Source organism: Oncorhynchus gorbuscha, linkage group LG12 (genome assembly GCF_021184085.1).
Source record: "Oncorhynchus gorbuscha isolate QuinsamMale2020 ecotype Even-year linkage group LG12, OgorEven_v1.0, whole genome shotgun sequence".
Taxonomy (NCBI): domain Eukaryota; kingdom Metazoa; phylum Chordata; class Actinopteri; order Salmoniformes; family Salmonidae; genus Oncorhynchus; species Oncorhynchus gorbuscha.
The window spans coordinates 43730333-43754976 of NC_060184.1; the positions used below are offsets into that span (position 1 = coordinate 43730333).

The 24644-nt window shown below is 45.8% G+C and overlaps 1 pseudogene; it reads left to right on the plus strand.

Moving 5' to 3' along the window:
* LOC123991034 overlaps positions 1-24259 on the plus strand; it is a 191540-nt pseudogene extending 167281 nt beyond the window's left edge.
* Positions 24260-24644: the final 385 nt, after the last annotated feature.

Sequence of the window (24644 nt, forward strand, 5' to 3'; positions counted from 1 at the left end):
CGGAAGGAGGGGTAATTCTGAGTCTTGCAGGGAAGAGCAAGGCTGGGCGAAGATAGAGTTTGGTCATGACATCTCTGCAGCCGGCGTGATGTTTTGCCACGTTGGGCGCAAAATCCTCCTAGACACGGAAAGGGGTGTCCTTTATGTAACAGGTTACCCCTCATCCGAGCCTCGCGCAGTGCTCTCGATTTTGGTGTCCAGTTCAGCAATAGCAGCCTTATGATTCTAGTAGCCTTAGAATACTAAGTTCTGGAAGTGTCACATTGTTACCTGTGCCTTCTGCCATGTCTGTCTCGTTGTTTGGTGGGGAGTAGGCCTCCGATGTGGATTTATTGTCCTTTGGTTGCTTATTTCTTTGCATTTTCACATAGAAATTTACAATATTGTATCAGAAAGAGACGTTTGTTGTAAAAAGTTCCATAAAGTAGGTTAAGTTAGATTGTTCTGCCCCCGAGCTGCTCTTCCTCCTGCCAAATGTATGACCATATTAGAGATACATATTTCCCTCAGATTACACGGAACCACAAAGAATTCGGAAAAAAAAAGAATCCAATTTTGATAAACTACCACAGTGTGCAATCACAGCAGCAAGATTTGCAACCAGTAAAGAACAAACACTATTGTAAATACAATCTCTATTTAGGTTTATTTATTTTCCCTTTTGTACTTTAACTATTTATTAATCATTACAACACTGTATTATAGACATAATATGACATTTGAACTGTCTTTATTATTTTGGAACTTTTGTTAGTGCAATGTTTACTGTTAATTATGTATTGTTTATTTCACTTTTGTTAATTATCTATTTAACTTGCTTTGAAGTGTAAACATATGTTTCCCATGCCATTAAAGCCCATTAAATTGAATTAAATTCAGAGAGCCAGCTGGAGATAAATAATCTATAATGAAACCACAGCAAATGGTCCGGGGCATTTTATTTGTCTGGGTTCTCAGTTTAATAGTGTGGGTTTAATAGCTGTACGGCTCAGTGTCTGTCTTCTCTGGGATAGATGTCGGCTGTTGAATTAGTCTATGCTGAGAAGCAGCTGTAGATTTCGCTATTTTTATTTTTTATTTAAATAGGCAAGTCAGTTAATAACAAATTCGTATTTACAATGATAGCCTACCGGGGAACAGTGGGTTAACTGCCTTGTTCAGGGGCAGAATGACATATTTTTACCTTGTCAGCTCAGGATTTGATCCAGCAACCTTTTGGTTACTGGCTCAATGCTCTAAATACTAGACTACCTGTCGCTATGGGACTGCATACAGACAGACATCTCTACTCAGCATGCTCTCTGACCCCTCTGTGTCTCAGTACTTCTGACTCTGACAACTTCTGAAGGACTTCTGGACCACTTTTTGAGTTTCTGTCCTCTCTTTCCTTCCATGCCCCCTCTTTCTTATTTTATTTTTCTTTCGCTCCTGAACTTCTCACCAGGGGGCTGTCTGCTTCACCTCAGGCTGTTATTCTTCAGATCCAGCTGCTGATGCCCTGTCAAACACACACACAATATAAACACGCATAGTACTGTCGGAACAGCATTTCTCTCTCCCTCCCTCCCTCCCTCCCTCCCTCCCACACACACACACACACACACACACACACACACACACACACACACACACACACACACACACACACACACACACACACACACACACACACACACACACACACACACACACACACACACACACACACACACACACACACACACACACACAATATACTTACACACTCAAACACACACACCCTACCACTCTGTCACACTCCTGACATTCTTCCCCATGTTGTTGCATATCATTAAACGTCCTCATCTCCTTTTGATGTTCTTTCTTTTCATGTTTCCTCTTCCTCTTGTTACCCCTCTCTCACAATCATTCCCTTTCGTCACCAAACAATCCATGGAAGCTAGGAAGAATAGGTGCATTATGGGTTATGTAACCCTCTAAACTCTATAGGTGGCTCAGGGGGTTAATGGAGAAACAAGTATGATGTTATGGTAGAATATATGGCAATTAGTTCAGCACCTTTTGGTGGTGTGACCGACTAGAATGTGTAAGAGAAGGAGAGAGAGTCAATGTGGCTATTTGTGCTTCTTGGGCACATCGAATTCCCATGTTGATATGATATGATATGATGGACAAATGTGTGCATGAGGGTGGCAGGGTATATGTGTGTGTTTTTTTAAAGTGATACTTTCCTCCTTCTAGTTGGATTATTCCTGGTTAAGGGTGAAGATAGGGTGAAATAAAAAGACAAATGAAAAGATAAAAAGAGAGAGGTCAAATTTGACCCTCATCCGCCATCTTTGGTTTGCAACGCTCTGAGTAGCAGATCTAGGATCAGCAAGACTGACCTCAAATCAGTGTCTAGGGTTAACTCTGGTTTCCTACTGCTACTACAGGGATGATGGTAAGGAGGGGCTGAAGTTCTACACAAACCCTTCCTACTTCTTTGACCTGTGGAGAGAGAAGATGCTGCAGGACACAGAGGACAAAAGGAAAGAGAAGAGGAAACAGAAGGTAAGGAAGGGCCAGTGGGCCGGGCCATCACCAGCATCCTGTCTTCTTATTGTAGGATAAAGCGTGGTGTTGTTTGCACATTGATCCTTAGCTGAGGTGCTGTGTCACTAAGTAGCTTTTGGACCCTAACTAATGTCAGATCAGCTCTCCCTCTTACAGGTTTAATCTCAGCCATTATGAGCCCAATATTGGAACTGTTCTCGGATCAGAATTGCCTGTATTATTAGGGAGGGAAGGATACACAGTGGTTCTCTGTTGTCTAGTTTTTTACTCTAATTAATGTTTGCATTAATACTCAGCACCAGCTTGTGCTCAGCACCAGCTTGTGTCTACATGCTTGAGTGGCGGGCCATAGCCCTCTCTTCACCATAACCATCCAATCGGAGCCCAACATGGTTAGATTTTCAAGCACAACCAACCAATGAGGGAACCATGCCAGAGAGGTTTGGGGATATAAAAGTTGAGGTTTGGGTTTTTGTGGTGGTGATGAAGGGTTCAGTCACAAGACTCACAGTCAGAGAACAGGGGACAGTAACAGTCACACCACTATGTATTTAGAGAAAGACTGGAAATACATAAATTGTATACAAAAAATGGCTCACAGAACAATATATAGATAGATACAGTATTTAATAGGCCTTATTTGTAAACAGAGTATTTGAGTTGGGATGGGGGGGTGGAGTTGAGGCCAGATACCAGTCTCAGAAAAGGCCAGTGGAGTTATGAAGCACTATTTTCGCTGCACCACAATACACTGGCAGCCATTACAGTACAGACCACGTACAAAGTGCTAGGATGGCAGCCCACTGAGCCCAGGGAGGGAGGATTACTGGACTTTACACACACACACACTTTGGGTTCAGACACATCATGACATACAGCCATACAACTACAGGATAGTGAGATAAGTGAAGACTAGGATTCTGGCATGAACATATTAGAGCTTCCTTAAGGAGAGAGCTTCCTGTCGTCAGGTTGAGTGTGTGTGACCGTGTCCGTGACTCATTGTAAGACTTGTGCTCGCTTGCTGAGGTCTGAATTGAATGCAGTTAGATCAGCTGAATATGCCTCTCAGGCAGGTGTGCGTGTGTGTGTGTGTGTGTGTGTGTGTGTGTGTGTGTGTGTGTGTGTGTGTGTGTGTGTGTGTGTGTGTGTGTGTGTGTGTGTGTGTGTGTGTGTGTGTGTGTGTGTGTGTGTGTGTGTGTGTGTGTGTGTGTGTGTGTGTGTGTGCGATATATAGAACAGAGAGTGAGAGTGTACAAGCATCTCTAGAACATCTTTGAAGAGATCCGTCTGTCCATTACCGTACTCAAACACAATGTTACTGTTTAGGTTCCTCACCCCATGCTCCAACCCCCCTACCCCTCCCGGGGGTTGCCATAGCAACCCTACATTGTTCTGCCGTGCCGAGCTGGCCAGGGATTGAAAGAGCAGCAGTTGCAGTAAGATGGAAGGACAGACTGTCAATAAGCAGCCTTGACCACAGCTAATTCACACATCACTGCCTGATACACTGTCTGTCAAACACATACAGATAGGCTACATAGCTGTGTGTGTTGTTTCTGGAGCTAGTAGGATAGTTATATTTGACATAGGGAAATATATGTATCTGCTTATGTATTCTTATGAATATATCTAGATTCCTGAAACCTCTAATGCCTTAGCTAGTATCCCTCTCTTCCCTACCTCCCTCTCTCTTTCCCTTCGTCCTCTCCTCGGTCTCTGTTGTCTCTGACTCTGTGCAGATGGAATTGCCTTTTCATGTGTGGCCGGAGGGCCTTATCAGAGTCCCCTCTGAACCCCCTCCCCTCCTTTCCCCCCCAGAGGTAAGACTGCCCCGCCCCTCAGACCCCGTCCTGAGACCCTCGGGTTGGCCTGCTTGCCCCCCTATCTAACCCCCCTCCCTTTGGGTTTGCCCTGCCTCAAAGCAGTGCACTGGACCCCCACTAACTCTGCTTTAAACCCCTGCTACTTACCTGGAAACCCTTTGCTAATCACTTCTCCAACTACAAGGTGCATCTGAGACGATCACTGACTGGACACTAGTGGGATTCTGCTTTTTTCACAGTGATTGTAACCTTTTGAGTAAACCTGTCACCCTCTTCCCGCACCCGTGACCACTGTGTGGTACCCACTAACACAGACCCCCTCCCTCCTCTCTTTGGGTTTTGGGTTTCCACTAACTGCCAGGATTGTTGTGATCTGATGTCTGAGCTTGGACTTAATCACATATTTCTCACTGTACTTTACAAGTAGGTATTTTGTACAATGTACCTAGTATGACCTGTAAAACATCAAAAGCTATACTTTCACTTACTATTTATTCTACGTAGCTAACTATATAGCTAGGTGTAATCATCTAAAATAACCCTAATTTATAAGACATTTCTTATTTGATTAATGGTGGTCGGACCCATCTATGTGAAGCTAGCCACAATAAGGATTAGCCACAATAGTGATCTTTGTGGTTATCCTTCAAAATAAAATTATACTATTTGTATTAATTTGCATCACTGTCAATGACATACTTTTATTTTGAAGGCAAACCCCAAATTCCACAATTGATCCTAATCCTTATTGTGAATAGCTTTACAACACATAACCCGGTCCGGTCGAGCCTCACTAGCCGGATGAAGCTAGCTTTTTTTACACACAAAGACCCAAACGGCTTTCCATAGTATGTATGTCGTGAAGCTAATAGCAGTGACGCTATTACTGTGTAACTCCAGTAGGGCAACATCGGAAAAATAGCGCACTTGGTAATGTGTACCGGTGCTCGACCAGTCGGTGAAAGCCAACATCACCCACGACAGAGAACAGTTGATTGTCAAGGGCAATGAATTCCATTATCTTGGCTTTAATTACAGTAATGGATTTGAGTTGTCTCTCTGAAATTACCATACTCTTTTAAATGACTGCTCGACTTGTTGACTCGATCCCCACAGCAGACATTGTGGGCTAGATTAGGAATGCTGTGTTGCACGTGTAGCACATTTTACGCTGCATCATTACCTCATGTACCTACGTTATATAGGTATGCATGGTAGCTTTGACATCGGATTTTAATATCGGCATTAAATTAGACATCAGGCCGAAACCGATGTTGCCATTTTTAGCTAATATTGACCGATTCCAATATGTTCACCGATATATCGTGCATCCCTAGTAAAGACACCTGTAGTACACACCCCCAGTGACCCACATACTCATAACCAATAACTGCTTAAGGAAAGGCTTGAGAGAACAATAAACAGGGGGTTCTCACTTCATCTTTTCTGGTGTGTGTACGAGTGTGTGCCCCTCTCCATCAGCGTAATGGCCTCTGATTAATCGTGGCTAATCAATGTGCATTACTTTTAAGATTCATTATGTTTCCTTCTCTCTGCTGTGTGACTACTGACTATTCTGGGCACGACAGGGTGGGGGCGGGGTCAACTGCAATTAGTCAAACACACCGAGGCTGACACCGGCCCAATCCATGTCACGTCAAATCACAACCCACCGTTGTGTCACACGCCCACCTGATCACTCATACAAATGAGCATGTGTCACAGAAACAAACTACACGGAACAAAACTATAAACGCTACATGTAAAGTGTTGGTCCCATGTTTCATAAGCTGAAATAAAAATCCCAGAAATGTTCCTTACTTGCAAAAAGCTTATTTCTCTCAAATGTTGTGCACATTTCCATCCCTGTTTAGTGAGCATTTCTCCTTTTCCAAGATAATCCATCCACCTGACAGGTGTGGCATATCAAGAAGCTGAATAAACAGCATGATCATTACACTAGGGGAAATTGTGCTGGGGACCATAGAAGACCACTTTCAAATGTGCATTTTTGTCACACAACACAATGCCACAGATGTCTCATGTTTTGAGGGAGTGTGTAATTGGTATGCTGACCAGCTAGAATATCCACCAGAGCTGTTGCCAGATAATTGAATGTTCATTTCTCTACCATAAGCTTACCTCCAACGTTGTTTGAGAGAATATGGCAGTATTTGTGCTGAGGAGTATTTCTGTCTGTAATAGATACTTTTTGTGGGGGGGAATTATTCTGATTGGCAGTGCCTGGCTCCCCATTGGGTGGGCCTATGCCCTCCAAGGCCCACACATGGCTACACCCCTGCCCAGGCATGTGAAATCCATAGATTAGGGCCTAATGAATGTATTTCAATTGACTGATTTCCTTATATGAACTGTATCTCAGTAAAATCTTTGAAATTGTTGCGTTTATATTTTTGTTCAGTATAACAAAATCAGTTATCTGCATGAGTTACATTAGAGCTAAACTGTACTTACTAACAGGAATGTTGATTGATCAACAATTGATCAAGCTATTTTTCGTGTGTGCATTTGTTTTTAATCAAATCAAATCAAATGTATTTATATAGCCCTTCGTACATTAGCTGATATCTCAAAGTGCTGTACAGAAACCCAGCCTAAAACCCCAAACAGCGAGCAATGCAGGTGTATTAATGCTACAGTACAAGAGGTCACATTTACAATCCAGTCCAGCGACGTGACCCCCACCTGCTAAGTCTCAAGACTCCAGATATTTCACTGTACATTTGTCCAAACAAATGTCTCACAACAACTATTATTTCAAACATTTGTTATACCTTAGTGCATCATCAGTGTCTCATTATGCTTGTGTGTAGGATGTTTAAGCAAGGTTGCATACAAATTCTAAAAACAAATGTGCCTAATTAGCATATTGATTTGAGACAGATACGTTGCTTAACTAAAGTAAGTGTTTGACCACAATGTTGGGATTTCTGCTGCATAGCAACAGAGTAGAAACAACAACTGTCTTTGTGTAGGATGTTGTTGATGGTAAGCTAGCCAAGTGTTTCTATGAATGATGACTCTCTTGTTCTTTTGCTGCTTGCCTTGTGCTTCCTTCTGGTGCTAACCATGTTGTGCTAATTGCTAAGCAACTTTGTCATGTTGTGTTAGTGTGCGTTGTGTCATGCTGCACTGATGTGCACGGGGTGCTTGCTTTGTGCTTTTTGTGTGTTCAAATAGGCTATTTTATTTTGAATTCTTGTTTTGTACTGTCTCTTCATTGTCTTTGTATGGCTGAACAGCTCTGTTATCTTTGAGTTTGTTTGGCACTGCGTGTGTGCGTGTGTGTGTGTTTGTGAGTGCTCTCTAGTCCACTCTGTCATTTGGTTTGTAAGTGGCACGTGCACTATGTTAAATTGTATGATTTGCGCTCTATTGCTGTATCTGACTGCGCTGCCATTGAGTCCAGCTGTGTCATGTCATTTTGTGTTTAACAGAGTTTTGCTTCCTCATCTGTTCCAGTGCCCTGCTGCTGCTTTCCTATTTTTGCCCCTCTCAGCAGCCAGCGGTATTACGTTCTATTGCGCTGTGTGGTGTTAATTCATGCTCCCTGGTGCTTCTCTTGACGTTCTGTTCTTGTAGTTGCAGGACCCCGGCATGTATGATCAGGTCTATAGGTACTTAGACCTCCCAGGGCAGGTATGTGGTCTCATTACAAAACGGTGTGTCTTCCAGTATCAGTGTGTGAAGTGTTGGCAGCTCATAATCCCTAGGACAACAATTAGAAGTGTTATAATGCATTATAAAGACCAAATGTCACGTTCGCAGTGCTCTAAATATGGGAACTAGGGAATGTGTAGTGTATTTGGGCAAAACAAAAGCACAAATGACTAAAGTACAGTAACATGTTATTGACTTATTTGGATCTTATCTTTTTTTTATTACTTTGGTGTATAATAGACACCATGTTTTGTGTGGTACTGTAAATGTAACAAGCCCTGTAACGTAAATGTCAGCATAGTCTTGTTCTATTCAGTCAGTCAGTCCTACAGCTTTCCTGTCTCACCTGCTCTAAGTTCTGCCTTCGACTTCTGTAGTGCAGTACAGCTGTAATTCAGACAGCAAAATTTCTCACCATCACAGTTATATACGTCCCACTTAAGACACTCATTCTCTCCAATCCTTACATCTTATGGTTCTACAGGAAGAGGGTAAACAGATACTAAACCCTGATTACTCCCTTAAGGGATCTGACCTCACCTCCTGACCTCAACCCCTCCTTCACCTAATCCACAGATGTCCTTCTGTCTCCCCTATCTCAACATGTTGCTCTCCTCCCTTCCAGCCTGCTATCTGTCTTCCTACAGAGAACCATTAACTTCTGACATTAAAACCTAGTCTCTTTCACTCCTTCTATTCTAGGCTTCTTCTCTATCATTTATTTAATATCTCAATGTTCAAAGTTTAGCCGATTCCAACAATATACAGTGCATTCAGAAAGTATTCAGACCCCTTGAATTTTCCACATATTGTTACGTTACAGCCTTATTCTAAAATTGATGTAATATTTTTTTCTCATCAATCTAAACACAATGCCCCATAATGACAAAGCAAAAACAGGTTTTTATACATTTTTGCAAATGTATTTAAAAAAACGGAATTATCATATTTATATAAGTATTTAGACCCTTTACTCAGTACTTTGTTGAAGAACCTTTGGCAGCGATTACTGCCTCAAGTCTTCTTGGGTATGACGCTACAAGCTTGGCACACCAGTATTTGGGGAGTTTATCCCTTCTCTGCAGATCCCCTAAGCTCTCAGGTCTCTCCAGAGATGTTCGATGGGGTTCAAGTCCGGGCTCTGGCTGGACTTCAGAGACGTTTCCCGAAGCCACTCCTGCATTGTCTTGGCTGTGTGCTTTAGAGTTTTTGTTCTGTTGAAAGGTGAACCTTTTCCAAGTCTGAGGTCCTGAGCACTCTGGAGCAGATTTTCATCAAGGATCTCTATGTACTTTGCTCCTTTCATCTTTCCCTTGTTCCTGACTTGTCCCCCAATCCCTGCTGCTGAAAGAAATCCCCACAGCATGATGCTGCCACCACCATGCTTCACTATAGGGATGATGCGAAGTTTCCTCTAGACGTGATGCTTGGCATTCAGGCCAAAGAGTTCAATCTTGGTTTCATCAGACCAGAAAATCTTGTTTTTCATGATCTGACAGTCCTTTAGGTGCCTTTTGTTAAACTCCATGTTCCTTTTACTGAGGAATGGCTTCCGTCTGACCACTCTACCATAGAAGAACTGAACTGTTTGGTGGCTGCAGAGATGGTTGTTCTTCTGGAAGGTTCTCCAAATTTCCACAGAGGAACTCTGGAGCTCTGTCAAAGTGACCATTGGGTTCTTGGTCACCTCCCTGACCACGGCCTTTCTCCCCCGATTGCTCAGTTTGGCCAGGCATCCAGCTCTAGGAAGAGTCTTGGTGGTTCCAAACTTCTTCCATTTAAGAATGATGGAGGCCACTGTTCTTGGGGAACTTCAATGCTTCAGACATTTTTTGGTACCCTTCCCCATATCTGTGCCTCAACAAAATCCTGTCTTGGAGCTCTACGGACAATTCCTTCGACCTCATGACTTGGTTTTTGCTCTGACATGCACTGTCAACTGTGGGACCTTATATAGACAGGGTTGTGCCTTTCCAAATCATGTCCAATCAATTGAATTTACCACAGGTGGACTCCAATCAAGTTGTAGAAGCATCTCAAGGATGAACAATGGAAACAGGATGCACCTGAGCTCAATTTCAAGTCTCATAGCAAATGGTCTGAGTGCTTATATTAATAATGCATGTCTGTTGTTTATTTTTAATACATTTGCAAACATTTCTAAAAAAACGTTTTTTTCTTTGTCATTATGGGATGCTGTGTGGATTGTGATCATTTTTAAAATTATAATACATTTTAGTGCAAGGCTGTAACGTAACAAAATGTGGAACAAGGGAAGGGGTCTGAATACTTTCCGAATGGACTGTATGTGTAGAATGAGCATCCTACTCAGTTTTTATGTAAATATGCCATATTGCTTAGTCTCCAATGAAAATGAGAGGATTCGCTATGACAACAGCAGCTGTGCAAAACCAAGAGGCAAAATAATATTTGCTTGTGTGTGCGCGCCGCCTAGATGATGGATGTTTAGTTTTTAGTTATGGGCACAGAAATGTATGCACTCTCTCTCTATTCAATCTCTTTTCTCTCTGTTGCCTCCTGTCTTTGAACTCACCTCTTTCTCGCTCTCTTTGTCAAATTAACAGATAGTTCTTCCCCCTACTTGTGATCAGAGCAGGCATGAGGGGTGTAGGAAAGTTCTGTGTTTCTGTCTAATAGTTCTGTGCAGATTAAAACTCTAATTTCTCTCTCTCCCGTGTCTGTCCTCTCTTCCTTCTCATCCTCCATCGTCTCTCCTCTAGGTAAGGGGAAACAACAGTACTCTGGAGACTGAGAAAGTACCCCGGGCTCCTCACGACCGGAAGAAGGAGTGGCAGAAACTGGCGCTGGGGGCGGAGCTAGCTGAGGACGACTCTGAGGAGGCCTTGAAAGAAAGAGAGGCTAACGGCTCTGCCACCTTCCACGACAGGTCTGGGTGAGTGTGCATGTGCGCTTCCTTGTATCTTCGTACATGGAGCATTGTCACTTTTAGATTAATAGCGTGCCCAGAGTGAACTGCCTCCTACTCTGTTCCAGATGCTAATATAGGCATATTATTATTAGGATTGGATAGAAAACACTCTGACGTTTCTAATATTGTTTGAATGATGTCTGTGAGTATAACAGAACTCAAATGGCAGGTGAAAACCTGAGAAAAATCCAACCAGGAAGTGGGACATCTGAGGTTTGTAGTTTTTCAAAGCTTGGCCTACCGAATACACATTGAGATATGGATGAGGTTGTACTTCCTAGGGCTTCCACTAGATGTCAACTATCTTTTGAAACTTGAATTTGGATTCTACTATAAAGGAGGGGCTCATGAGACCTCTTTGAGTCAGTGGTCTGGCAGAGAGCCTTGGTCTCATGACGCACGCTCCCGACAGAGTTACCTCTCGTTCCAGAGCTTCTCTGAAGACAAATTAATTCTCCGGTTGGAACATTATCGATGTTTTATGTTAAGAACATCCTAACGATTGATTCCATACATCGTTTGACATGTTTCTAAAGGACTGTAACGGAACATTTTGAGTTTTTGTCTGGATGAAATGCTCTCGCCTCATGAAGATGGATCACTGGGCTGAACACGCTAACAACAAATGGCTATTTGGACATAAATTATGGAACTTTATGGAACAAATCAGGCATTTATTGTTGAACTGGGATTCCTGGGAGTGCCTTCTGTTGAAGATCATCAAAGGTAAGTGAATATTTATGGCGTTGTTTCTAACTAATTCCAAAATGGCGGATATTCCTCTGGCTGTTTTGGGTTCTGAGCGCCGTTCTCAGATTATGCTTTTTCCGTAAAGTTTTTTTGAAATCTGACACAGCGGTTGCATTAAGGAGATGTCTATCTTTAATTCTGTGAATAACACTAGTATATTTTATCAATGTTTATTATGAGTATTTATGCAAAATCACCGGATGTTTTGGAATCAAAACATTACTGCACGTAAGGCTCCAATGTAAACTGAAATGTGTTGATATAAATATGCACATTATCGAACAAAACATACATGTGTGGTGTAACATGATGTCCTATGAGTGTCATCTGATGAAGATCATCAAAGGTTAGTGATTCTTTTTATCTATATTTCTGCTTTTTGTGACACCTATCTTTGGCTGGAAAAATGGCTGTGTGTTTTTTCAACTTGGCGGTGATCTAACATAATCACATGTTGTGCTTTAGCTGTTAAGCATTTTTGGATTCGGACACGATGGGTAGATTAACTGTCACGTTCATCATAACGAGGAGACCAAGGTGCAGCGTGATATGAATACATTCTTCTTTCATGAAAATTAAGAACACTTAAACAAACTATACAAAACAACAACACGAACGTGATGCTATATATAACAAGTGCTGACATGCAACTAATCACAGACAATAACCCACAAAATACCCAATGAATATGGCTACCTAAATATGGTCCCCAATCAGAGACAACGATATACAGCTGCCTCTGATTGAGAACCAATCTCGCAACCATAGCCATAAAAACACTTAGACTGGGAAACCCCATAAACATACAAAAACCCTAGACTGGCCAAAAACACATATATCACCCTCGTCACACCCTGACCTAAACAAAATAATAAAGAAAACAAAGATAACTAAGGTCAGGGCTTGACAGTACACCCCCCCCCCCAAGGTGTGGACTCCCGGCTGCAAACCTAAACCTATATGGGAGGGTCTGGGTGGGTATCTAACCTCTGTGGCGGCTCTGGTTCTGGACGCCGCCCCCCTTCTTTACTCTGAGTCCGCCCTTGTAGCACTGACCCATGGATCATCGACCGAGGCTCTGGACTGCAGATCCTCGCCGTAGGCCCCGGGCTAGGGACCCTCGCTGAGTGGATCATCACCGAATGTTCTGGACTGGGGACTGTTGCTGGAGACCCCGGACTTGGGACCGTCGCTGGAGACCCCGGGCTGGGGACTGTCGTTGGACACCCCGGACTGGGGAGCGTCGCTGGAGACCCCGGGCTGGGGACCCCGGGCTGGGGACCGTCGTTGGAGGCCCCGGACTATGGCCCGTTGTTAGAGGTTCTGGACTGTGGCCCGTCGTTGGAGTTTCCGGACTGTGGCCCGTCGTTGGAGGTTCCGGACTGTGGCCCGTCGTTGGAGGTTCCGGACTGTGGCCCGTCGTTGGAGGTTCCGGACTGTGGCCCGTCGTTGGAGGTTCCGGACTGTGGCCCGTCGTTGGAGGTTCCGGACTGTGGCCCGTCGTTGGAGGTTCCGGACTGGGTTCTGTCGCTGGATGCTCTGGACTGGGTGCTGTCGCCGGATGCTCTGAACTGGGTGCTGTCGCCGGACGCTCTGGACTGGGTGCTGTCGCCGGACGCTCTCTGGGGTGGGTACTGTCGCCAGACGCTCTGGACTTGGTACTGTCGCCGGATGCTCTGGACTGCTGGGGGGCACTGTAGGCCTGGTGCGTGGTGCCGGCACTGGTGATATCGGGCTGGGGGCACAGACCTCAGGACAAGTGCGAGAAGCAGGAACAGGGCATACTGAACCCTGGAGGCGCACTGTAGGCCTGGTGTGTGTTGCCGGAACTGGTGGTACCGGGCTGGTGACACGCACCTCAGGGCGAGTGCGGGGAGGAGGAACAGGGCGTACTGGACTGCCGTGGCGCACTTACATTTACATTTAAGTCATTTAGCAGACGCTCTTATCCAGAGCGACTTACAAATTGGTTCATTCACCTTATGGCATCCAGTGGAACAGTCTCTTTACAATAGTGCATCTAAATCTTAAAGGGGGGGTGAGAAGGATTACTTATCCTATCCTAGGTATTCCTTAAAGAGGTGGGGTTTCAGGTGTCTCCGGAAGGGGGTGATTGACTCCGCTGTCCTGGCGTCGTGAGGGAGTTGGTTCCACCATTGGGGGGCCAGAGCAGCGAACAGTTTTGACTGGGCTGAGCGGGAACTGTACTTCCTCAGTGGTAGGGAGGCGAGCAGGCCAGAGGTGGATGAACGCAGTGCCCTTGTTTGGGTGTAGGGCCTGATCAGAGCCTGGAGGTACTGAGGTGCCGTTCCCCTCACAGCTCCGTAGGCAAGCACCATGGTCTTGTAGCGGATGCGAGCTTCAACTGGAAGCCAGTGGAGAGAGCGGAGGAGCGGGGTGACGTGAGAGAACTTGGGAAGGTTGAACACCAGACGAGCTGCGGCGTTCTGGATGAGTTGTAGGGGTTTAATGGCACAGGCAGGGAGCCCAGCCAACAGCGAGTTGCAGTAATCCAGACGGGAGATGACAAGTGCCTGGATTAGGACCTGCGCCGCTTCCTGTGTGAGGCAGGGTCGTACTCTGCGGATGTTGTAGAGCATGAACCTACAGGAACGGGCCACCGCCTTGATGTTAGTTGAGAACGACAGGGTGTTGTCCAGGATCACGCCAAGGTTCTTAGCGCTCTGGGAGGAGGACACAATGGAGTTGTCAATCGTGATGGCGAGATCATGGAACGGGCAGTCCTTCCCCGGGAGGAAGAGCAGCTCCGTCTTGCCGAGGTTCAGCTTGAGGTGGTGATCCGTCATCCACACTGATATGTCTGCCAGACATGCAGAGATGCGATTCGCCACCTGGTCATCAGAAGGGGGAAAGGAGAAGATTAATTGTGTGTCGTCTGCATAGCAATGATAGGAGAGACCATGTGAGGTTATGACAGAGCCAAGTGACTTGGTGTATAGCGAGAATAGGAGAGGGCCTAGAACAGAGCCCTGGGGGACACCAGTGGTGAGAGCGCGTGGTGAGGAGACAGATTCTCGCCACGCCACCTGGTAGGAGCGACCTGTCAGGTAGGACGCAATTCAAGCGTGGGCCGCGCCGGAGATGCCCAACTCGGAGAGGGTGGAGAGGAGGATCTGATGGTTCACAGTATCGAAGGCAGCCGATAGGTCTAGAAGGATGAGAGCAGAGGAGAGAGAGTTAGCTTTAGCAGTGCGGAGCGCCTCCGTGATACAGAGAAGAGCAGTCTCAGTTGAATGACTAGTCTTGAAACCTGACTGATTTGGATCAAGAAGGTCATTCAGAGAGAGATAGCGGGAGAGCTGGCCAAGGACGGCACGTTCAAGAGTTTTGGAGAGAAAAGAAAGAAGGGATACTGGTCTGTAGTTGTTGACATCGGAGGGATCGAGTGTAGGTTTTTTCAGAAGGGGTGCAACTCTCGCTCTCTTGAAGACGGAAGGGACGTAGCCAGCGGTCAGGGATGAGTTGATGAGCGAGGTGAGGTAAGGGAGAAGGTCTCCGGAAATGGTCTGGAGAAGAGAGGAGGGGATAGGGTCAAGCTGGCAGGTTGTTGGGCGGCCGGCCGTCACAAAACGCGAGATTTCATCTGGAGAGAGAGGGGAGAAAGAGGTCAGAGCACAGGGTAGGGCAGTGTGAGCAGAACCAGCGGTGTCGTTTGACTTAGCAAACGAGGATCGGATGTCGTCGACCTTCTTTTCAAAATGGTTGACGAAGTCATCTGCAGAGAGGGATGAGGGGGGGGGGTGAGGAGGATTCAGGAGGGAGGAGAAGGTGGCAAAGAGCTTCCTAGGGTTAGAGGCAGATGCTTGGAATTTAGAGTGGTAGAAAGTGGCTTTAGCAGCAGAGACAGAGGAGGAAAATGTAGAGAGGAGGGAGTTTAGGCCTGGTGCGTCCCGGGCACTGGTGGTCCCGGCCTGGTGACACGCACCTCAGGGTGAGTGCGGGGAGGAGGAACAGGGCGTACTGGACTGCCGAGGTGCACTATAGGCCTGGTGCGTGGAGCCGGCACTGTTGGTACCGGGCTGGTGACATGCACATCAGGGCGAGTGCGAGGAGGACGAACAGGGCGTACTGGGCTCTGGAGGCGCACAGGAAGCCTGGTGCGTGGTGTTGGCACTGGTGGTACTGGCTGATGACATGCACCTCAGGGCGAGTGCTGCGAAGAGGCACAGTATACACTGGACCGTGGAGACGCATTGGAGATATGGAACATAGAGCTGACTCAATACGTCCTGGCTGGATGACCATTCTGGAAACACCGTGCACATCTCTGCATAACACAGTGCCTGACCAGTTACCCGCTCCCCACGGTAAGCACGAGGAGTTGACTCAGGTCTCCTCCCTGACTCAGCCAATCTCCTCTTGGGGCTGCTTCTCGGGCTTCCGTGCTAACCGTGTACCCTCATATCGTCGCCGTTCCTCCTGTACTTTCTCCACCTGCTTCCATACTTCTTGTCCCCTGCCATTACCTCCTCCCAGGTCCAGGATGTCCTCCACTCCTCTTTCTCCCGCTGCTTGGTCCTTTTTTGGTGGGTTATTCTGTCACGTTCGTCATACCGAGGAGACCAAGGCGCAGCGTGATATGAATACATTCTTCTTTAACCTCTTGCTCCTACCTGACACGTAGGCGTCCCATTTAGACATCTGGAAATGCAAATGCGCTATGCTAAATGCTAATAGTACTAGTTAAAACTCAAACGTTCATTAAAATACACATGCAGGGTATTGAATTAAAGCTACACTCGTTGTGAATCCAGGCAACAAGTCAGATTTTTTAAATGCTTTTCGGCGAAACCATGAGAAGCTATTATCTGATAGCATGTAACACCCCAAAAGACCCGCAGGGGACGTAAACAAAATAATTAGCATAGTCGTCGCTACACAAACCGCACAAATAAAATATAAAACATTCATTACCTTTGACCATCTTCTTTGTTGGCACTCCTAGATGTCCCATAATCACTATTGGGTCTTTTTTTCGATTAAATCGGTCCATATATAGCCTAGATATCGATCTATGAAGACTGCGTGATAAACGAAATAAATAGCGTCTTATAACGTAACGTCATTTAAAAAAATTAAAAAAGTCGATGATAAACTTTCACAAAACACTTCGAAATACTTTTGTAATGCAACTTTAGGTATTAGTAAACGTTAATAAGCGATCAAATTGATCACGAGGCGAAGTATATTCTTTAGCTGTCCGTCTGGAAATAATGTCTGGGTAAATCTCAACCAAAATATCCGATCGGAGACCGGAAGAAATGCGCTGCCTTGCGTCTGTTCGACCAAGAAACAAATAGTAGGCAAATGACAAGACTCTAAACAACGTGTGGAAGCTGTAGGTGTTGCAACCTCGGCCCCATTTAATGTGGTTCACATTCAACAATGGGTTCAAGTTGCGCATGGATATATTTTTCCATTTTCAGTGATCAGATTTTCCTGCACTTTTCGATGAAACGCACGTTCTGTTATAGTCACAGCCGTGATTTAGTTTTATAAACGTCTGAGTGTTTTCTATCCACACATACTAATCATATGCATATACTATATTCCTGGCATGATCAGCAGGGCGCTGAAATGTTGCGCGATTTTTAACAGAATGTTCGAAAAAGTAGGGGGTAGGAGTAACAGGTTAATGAAAACGAAGAACACTTCAACAAAATATACCAAACAACAAAACGCACGTGAAGCTATATATAACGAGTGCTGACATGCAACTAACCATAGACAATAACCCACAAAATACCCAATGAATATGGCTACCTAAATATGGTCCCCAATCAGAGACAACGATAAACAGCTGCTCTGATTGAGAACCAATCTAGGCAATCATAGACATAAAAACACTCAGACTGAAAAAACCCTAGACAGGAAAAAATACATATATCACCCGCGTCACACCCTGACCTAACCAAAATAATAAAGAAAACAAAGATAACTAAGGTCAGGGCGTGACATTAACAAGATGTTTATCTTTCATTTGCTGTATTGGACTTGTTAATGTGTGAAAGTTAAATATTTCAAAAAAATATTGTTGAATTTTGCGTGTTGCCTTTTCAGCGGAATGTTGTCGAGTTCCGCTAGCGGAAAGGTTAAACCCTAGAAAGGTTAAACCCTATAAAGGTTAAGCCCCAACGCTACTCTATATGGAGCATTTGTGACCCCCCCTCCCCCTTTTTGTGTCTCCCTCAGAGCTCCTTTGCATATGGAGTGGGTGTGTCCCACTCTAACTCTTCCCCCCCCCTCTCTCTCTCAGAGCTCCTATGTACTTGGAAGGGATGGACGGGCCGTTCTCCCTAGCAGCGCTGCCCTACAGTCAAATGAATGAGCTGCTGAACCGTCCTGGGGACAGAATGTACACGCGACCCCACGACCCCCCACCACTGCCCCCAATGCACCCTCTGGGAGACATCAAACCCCCCTCCATGATCAGGTGGGTGACACACAGACAAACACACAGAGGCAGACACACACACACAGGCACACAAATTCTTCCCACCACCTCTTTGGCTCTCTGGCTTTGACTCTGAGGATGCTTTTCACTCTGAGGACGCTAATTCAAGTGAATACAAATTAAAAAAAATGTTTCCAGTTCAGTTCTTTTCTCTGCTTTGTTGCTCCGTTCTCTAGCCTATTGTGTTGTGTTTTGTTCTGGTTAACTCTAATGATGGGATGCGAGCGGCTGCAGATATGTTTCCCATCCCCAGAATTTTCTTATCCGAGCGTGGGCAGAGGAAAAGAGGGAAATATGAACACATGGATGGATGGATGGATGGGATGGGATGGGAGGAAGCGGGGATAGTGGATCGAAGGTGAGGACAGATGGAGCTCTGGAAGGGATCGATAAGGTGTTAAGGCGAGTGAGGGCCGAGGCAGACGTTTTCCCTGTAGGGCTTACACAGTCCTCACTCTTCCAATCTCTGGAGGAATCAGAGAAGAGAGAGGGAACAAGGACACTGGAGCAGTTTCTCTCTCTGCTATCTCCCACCCATCTCTTATTTTGCTCTATCCCCTCCGCATCTCTCATTTTGTTCTCTCTCCAAATTATTGTTGTGTTTCAATCTTTCTTTTGCCTTTTCTCTAGTTCTGTATTTTAATTATTTATTTTCACCTTTATTTAACCAGGTAGGCAAGTTGAGAACAAGTTCTCATTTACAATTGCGACCTGGCCAAGATAAAGCAAAGCAGTTCGACAGATACAACGACATGGAGTAAAACAAACATACAGTCAATAATACACTATAAACAAGTCTATATACAATGTGAGCAAATGAGGTGAGAAGGGAGGTAAAGGCAAAAAAGGCCATGGTGGCAAAGTAAATACAATATAGAAGGTAAAACACTGGAATGGTAGTTTTGCAATGGAAGAATGTGCAAAGTAGAAATAAAAATAATGGGGTGCAAAGGAGCAAAATAAATAAATAAAATACAGTTGGGAAAGAGGTAGTTGTTTGGGCTAAATTATAGGTGGGCTATGTACAGGTGCAGTAATCTGTGAGCTGCTCTGACAGTTGGTGCTTAAAGCCAGTTAGGGAGATAAGTGTTTCCAGTTTCAGAGATTTTTGTAGTTCCAGTCATTGGCAGCAGAGAACTGGAAGGAGAGGCGGCCAAAGAAAGAATTGGCTTTGGGGGTGACTAGAGAGATATACCTGCTGGAGCGTGTGCTACAGGTGGGAGATGCTATCGTGACCAGCGAGCTGAGATAAGGGGGGACTTTACCTAGCAGGGTCTTGTAGATGACATAGAGCCAGTGGGTTTGGCGACAAGTATGAAGCGAGGGCCAGCCAACGAGAGCGTACAGGTCGCAATGGTGGGTAGTATATGGGGCTTTGGTGACAAAATGGATTGCACTGTGATAGACTGCATCCAATTTGTTGAGTAGGGTATTGGAGGCTATTTTGTAAATGACATGTCCAAAGTCGAGGATTGGTAGGATGGTCAGTTTTACAAGGGTATGTTTGGCAGCATGAGTGAAGGATGCTTTATTGCGAAATAGGAAGCCAATTCTAGATTTTACTTTGGATTGGAGATGTTTTATATGGGTCTGGAAGGAGAGTTTACAGTCTAACCAGACACCTATGTATTTGTAGTTGTCCACGTATTCTAAGTCAGAGCCGTCCAGAGTAGTGATGTTGGACAGGCGGGTAGGTGAAGGTAGCGATCGGTTGAAGAGCATGCATTTAGTTTTACTTGTATTTAAGAGCAATTGGAGGCCACGGAAGGAGAGTTGTATGGCATTGAAGCTTGCCTGGAGGGTTGTTAACACAGTGTCCAAAGAAGGGCCGGAAGTATACAGAATGGTGTCGTCTGCGTAGAGGTGGATCAGAGACTCACCAGCAGCAAGAGCGACCTCATTGATGTATACAGAGAAGAAAGTCGGTCCAAGAATTGAACCCTGTGGAACCCCCGTAGAGACTGCCAGAGGTCCGGACAGCAGACCCTCCGATTTGACACACTGAACTCTATCAGAGAAGTAGTTGGTGAACCAGGCGAGGCAATCATTTGAGAAACCAAGGCTGTCGAGTCTGCCGATGAGGATGTGGTGATTGACAGAGTCGAAAGCCTTGGCCAGATCAATGAATACGGCTGCACAGTAATGTTTCTTATCGATGGCGGTTAAGATATCGTTTAGGACCTTGAGCATGGCTGAGGTGCACCCATGACCAGCTCTGAAACCAGATTGCATAGCAGAGAAGGTGTGGTGAGATTCGAAATGGTCGGTAATCTGTTTGTTGACTTGGCTTTCGAAGACCTTAGAAAGGCATGGTAGGATAGATATAGGTCTGTAGCAGTTTGGGTCAAGAGTGTCCCCCCCTTTGAAGAGGGGGATGACCGCAGCTGCTTTCCAATCTTTGGGAATCTCAGACGACACGAAAGAGAGGTTGAACAGGCTAGTAATAGGGGTGGCAACAATTTCGGCAGATAATTTTAGAAGGGTCCAGATTGTCTAGTCCGGCTGATTTGTAGGGGTCCAGATTTTGCAGCTCTTTCAGAACATCAGCTGAATGGATTTGGGAGAAGGAGAAATGGGGAAGGCTTGGGCGAGTTGCTGTTGGGGGTGCAGTGCTGTTGACCGGGGTAGGAGTAGCCAGGTGGAAAGCATGGCCAGCCGTAGAAAAATGCTCAATTATGGTGGATTTATCAGTGGTGACAGTGTTTCCTATCTTCAGTGCAGTGGGCAGCTGGGAGGAGGTGTTCTTATTCTCCATGGACTTTACAGTGTCCCAGAACTTTTTTGAGTTAGTGTTGCAGGAAGCAAATTTCTGCTTGAAAAAGCTAGCCTTGGCTTTTCTAACTGCCTGTGTATAATGGTTTCTAGCTTCCCTGAACAGCTGCATATCACGGGGGCTGTTGGATGCTAATGCAGAACGCCATAGGATGTTTTTGTGTTGGTTAAGGGCAGTCAGGTCTGGGGAGAACCAAGGGCTATATCTGTTCCTGGTTCTAAATTTCTTGAATGGGGCATGTTTATTTAAGATGGTTAGGAAGGCATTTAAAAAAAATATCCAGGCATCCTCTACTGACGGGATGAGATCAATATCCTTCCAGGATACCCCGGCCAGGTCGATTAAAAAGGCCTGCTCGCTGAAGTGTTTCAGGGAGCGTTTTACAGTGATGAGTGGAGGTCGTTTGACCACTGACCCATTACGGATGCAGGCAATGAGGCAGTGATCGCTGAGATCTTGGTTGAAGACAGCAGAGGTGTATTTAGAGGGGAAGTTGGTTAGGATGATATCTATGAGGGTACCCGTGTTTAAGGCTTTGGGGATGTACCTGGTAGGTTCATTGATAATTTGTGTGAGATTGAGGGCATCAAGTTTAGATTGTAGGATGGCTGGGGTGTTAAGCATGTTCCAGTTTAGGTCGCCTAGCAGCACGAGCTCTGAAGATAGATGGGGGGCAATCAGTTCACATATGGTGTGCAGAGCACAGCTGGGGGCAGAGGGTGGTCTATAGCAGGCGGCAACGGTGAGAGACTTGTTTTTAGAGAGGTGGATTTTTAAAAGTAGAAGTTCAAATTGTTTGGGTACAAACCTGGATAGTAGGACAGAACTCTGCAGGCTATCTTTGCAGTAGATTGCAACACCGCCCCCTTTGGCAGTTCTATCTTGTCTGAAAATGTTTTAGTTTGGAATTAAAGTTTCTGAATTTTTGGTGGTCTTCCTAAACCAGGATTCAGACACAGCTAGAACATCCGGGTTGGCAGAGTGTGCTAAAGCAGTGAATAGAACTAACTTAGGGAGGAGGCTTCTAATGCATGAAACCAAGGCTATTACGGTTACAGAAGTCGTCAAAAGAGAGCGCCTGGGGAATAGGAGTGGAGCTAGGCACTGCAGGGCCTGGATTCACCTCTACATCGCCAGAGGAACCTAGGAGGAGTAAAATAAGGGTGCGGCTAAAAGCAATAAGAATTGGTCGTCTAGAACGTCTTGAACAGAGAGTAAAAGGAGGTTTCTGGGGGCGATAAAATAGCATCAAGGTATAATGTACAGACAAAGGTATGATAGGATGTGAATACAGTGGAGGTAAACCTCGGTATTGAGTGATGAAGAGAGAGATATTGTCTCTAGAAACATCATTGAAACCAGAAGATGTCATTGCATGTGTGGGTGGTGGAACTAATAGGTTGGATAAGGTATAGTGAGCAGGACTAGAGGCTCTACAGTGAAATAAGCCAATAAACACTAACCAGAACAGCAATGGACAAGACATATTGACATTAAGGATAGACCATGCATGTATAGACCATGCATGTCAGACTAATGTATCTAGATAGGTTTGACGCACACAGTGTTTGGATGACTAGACATCAGTTATGTAATGCTTAGCATGACAAGTAAGTGTTAGTCAGGGACAGGAAGAGATTGGAATAGATGTGGAGAGAGAGAGAACATGTCAGGAGAAATTACCTCAATGAGAGTGAAAGAGACAGAGCGAGCGAGATAACCTGTAGTACACTCTAGATCAGTGTTTCCCAACCCTGGTCCTTGAGTACACCCAACAGTACACATTTTTTTTGTATCCCTGGACATGCACACCTGATTCTACTTGTCAACTAATCATCAAGCCCTCAATAAGTTAAATGAGATGTGTTTGCCAAGGGCTACAACGAAACTGTGTACTGTTGGGGGTACTCAAGGACCAGGGTTGGGAAACACGGCTCTAGGTGGCACCGGACATAACACAGTACAGCTTTCTCCTTCTTGCTTTACTTTCCATCCCCCTGTTATCTCCACTAGATTTTCTTCCATTTCTTGCTCTCTCTTGCCCCCCCCCCCCAACCTGATTATAAGTTAGCTTCCGGTTAACAGTACCTCTTTCTCTTTGTTTGTCTCTCTCTTTCTGTCTCTCTCTCCTCAGCTCCAGTTCAGGTTTTTCAGACAGCAGACCCCAGTCTCCAGCACAGATGCATGGCTTCAATTCCAACACCCCTCCCCTCCACCTCCCCCTTGCCTCCTCCACCTCCCCCTTGCCTTCCATGTCCAGCTCTGGCCCACGGGGCACCCCTCCTCCCCCTATCCCTCCTCTACCAGTCCAGCAGCAGACCCCGGCCATCCCCCTCCCCCGCCCCCTCCAGATTGCCCCTGGCGTCCTCCACCCTGCCCCTCCTCCCGTGGCTCCTCCCCTCCACCCCTCCTCCCGGCACGCCTCCAACAGATCCTGGACAAGGGCCCGCCCCCTCACCAATCAGATGGCACTGTACTGCCCCCGCCCCCTCCTCCTCCTCTGCCCCTCCCAGGAGCACGGATCTCCTCCCCCTGCCTGCCAGGCCCGCCCCCCGTGCCTTCCTTCCTGTCAGGTGCCGTGGGGTCCCCAGCCTCTCACTCCAGTGGGAAGAAACATTCTGCCAGCCTGCCGCCCATCAGTGACGCACGCAGCGTCTTATTGGAGGCCATCCGCAAAGGTGGGTGGGGCCTCAGTGTATCAGCCAGTAGATCTGGGTACTGGGGTAATATGGTAGCGTCCGAAGCTCAATGTGCGTGGTCATTGGACAGTTTTATAACAGAAAAATGCTGTTCCATTCTGTCTTAGAGGTTGCAGAATCTAAAGTGGTGTTCCTTTTAAAGGGAACTAGCTAGCACTTTGTCTTGTCCTTGATGCTGAGGACAGAGAAAGAGAGTTGGACTTATGTGATCTCTCTCTCTCTCTGCCCCCACCCCACTCCATCCTTCCCCCTCCCTTTTTGCCTCCCCAGGTATCCAGCTCAGGAAGGTGGAGGAGCAGAGGGAGCAGGAGGCGGCCAAACACGCGCGTGTGGGGAACGACGTGGCCACCATCCTGTCCCGACGCATCGCCGTCGAGTACTCCGACTCAGAGGATGAGTCGGAGTTCGACGAGGGAGACTGGATGGAGTGAACGAGAAGGAGGGAGAGGAGAAAAGAAGGGGACAGAGGGCAAAACTGTCACTCAACTGTACCCTCTTTCGAGACGTCAGAAGTTTGTCCTTACAACTGCTCTCCTCTGTCAGTCCTGTTTTACTTCCCTTTCATACACTACTCTACACCTCTCTCTCTCTCTCTCTCTCTCTCTCTGTTAATTACTGTTCTTCTATGCGTGTTCGGATAAAAAGCTCCACGTCAGTTGTATGTTCCATGTGTTCTGGTCGGGTTATGTTTTTATACTCATTTTTCTACACTACTGCACATCCTTCAGTTGCTGTCATGTTATTTTCCTTCTTTATCCTCCAATATTATGAAATTCTCCTCGTGTACAGTTGTTTCAAAAATAACCTTTTAAGAAAAAACGTTTTGTTTTGTTTTCCTGTTTGTTTCTCGCTGTTCAGTATTAGCGTAACAAAGTGGCATGACACTTCTGTCCTTAGTTCTGTCCTGCCTCCTGGTGGGCCAAAGTGGAGATGAATGGATTCTGTATTTTATTTT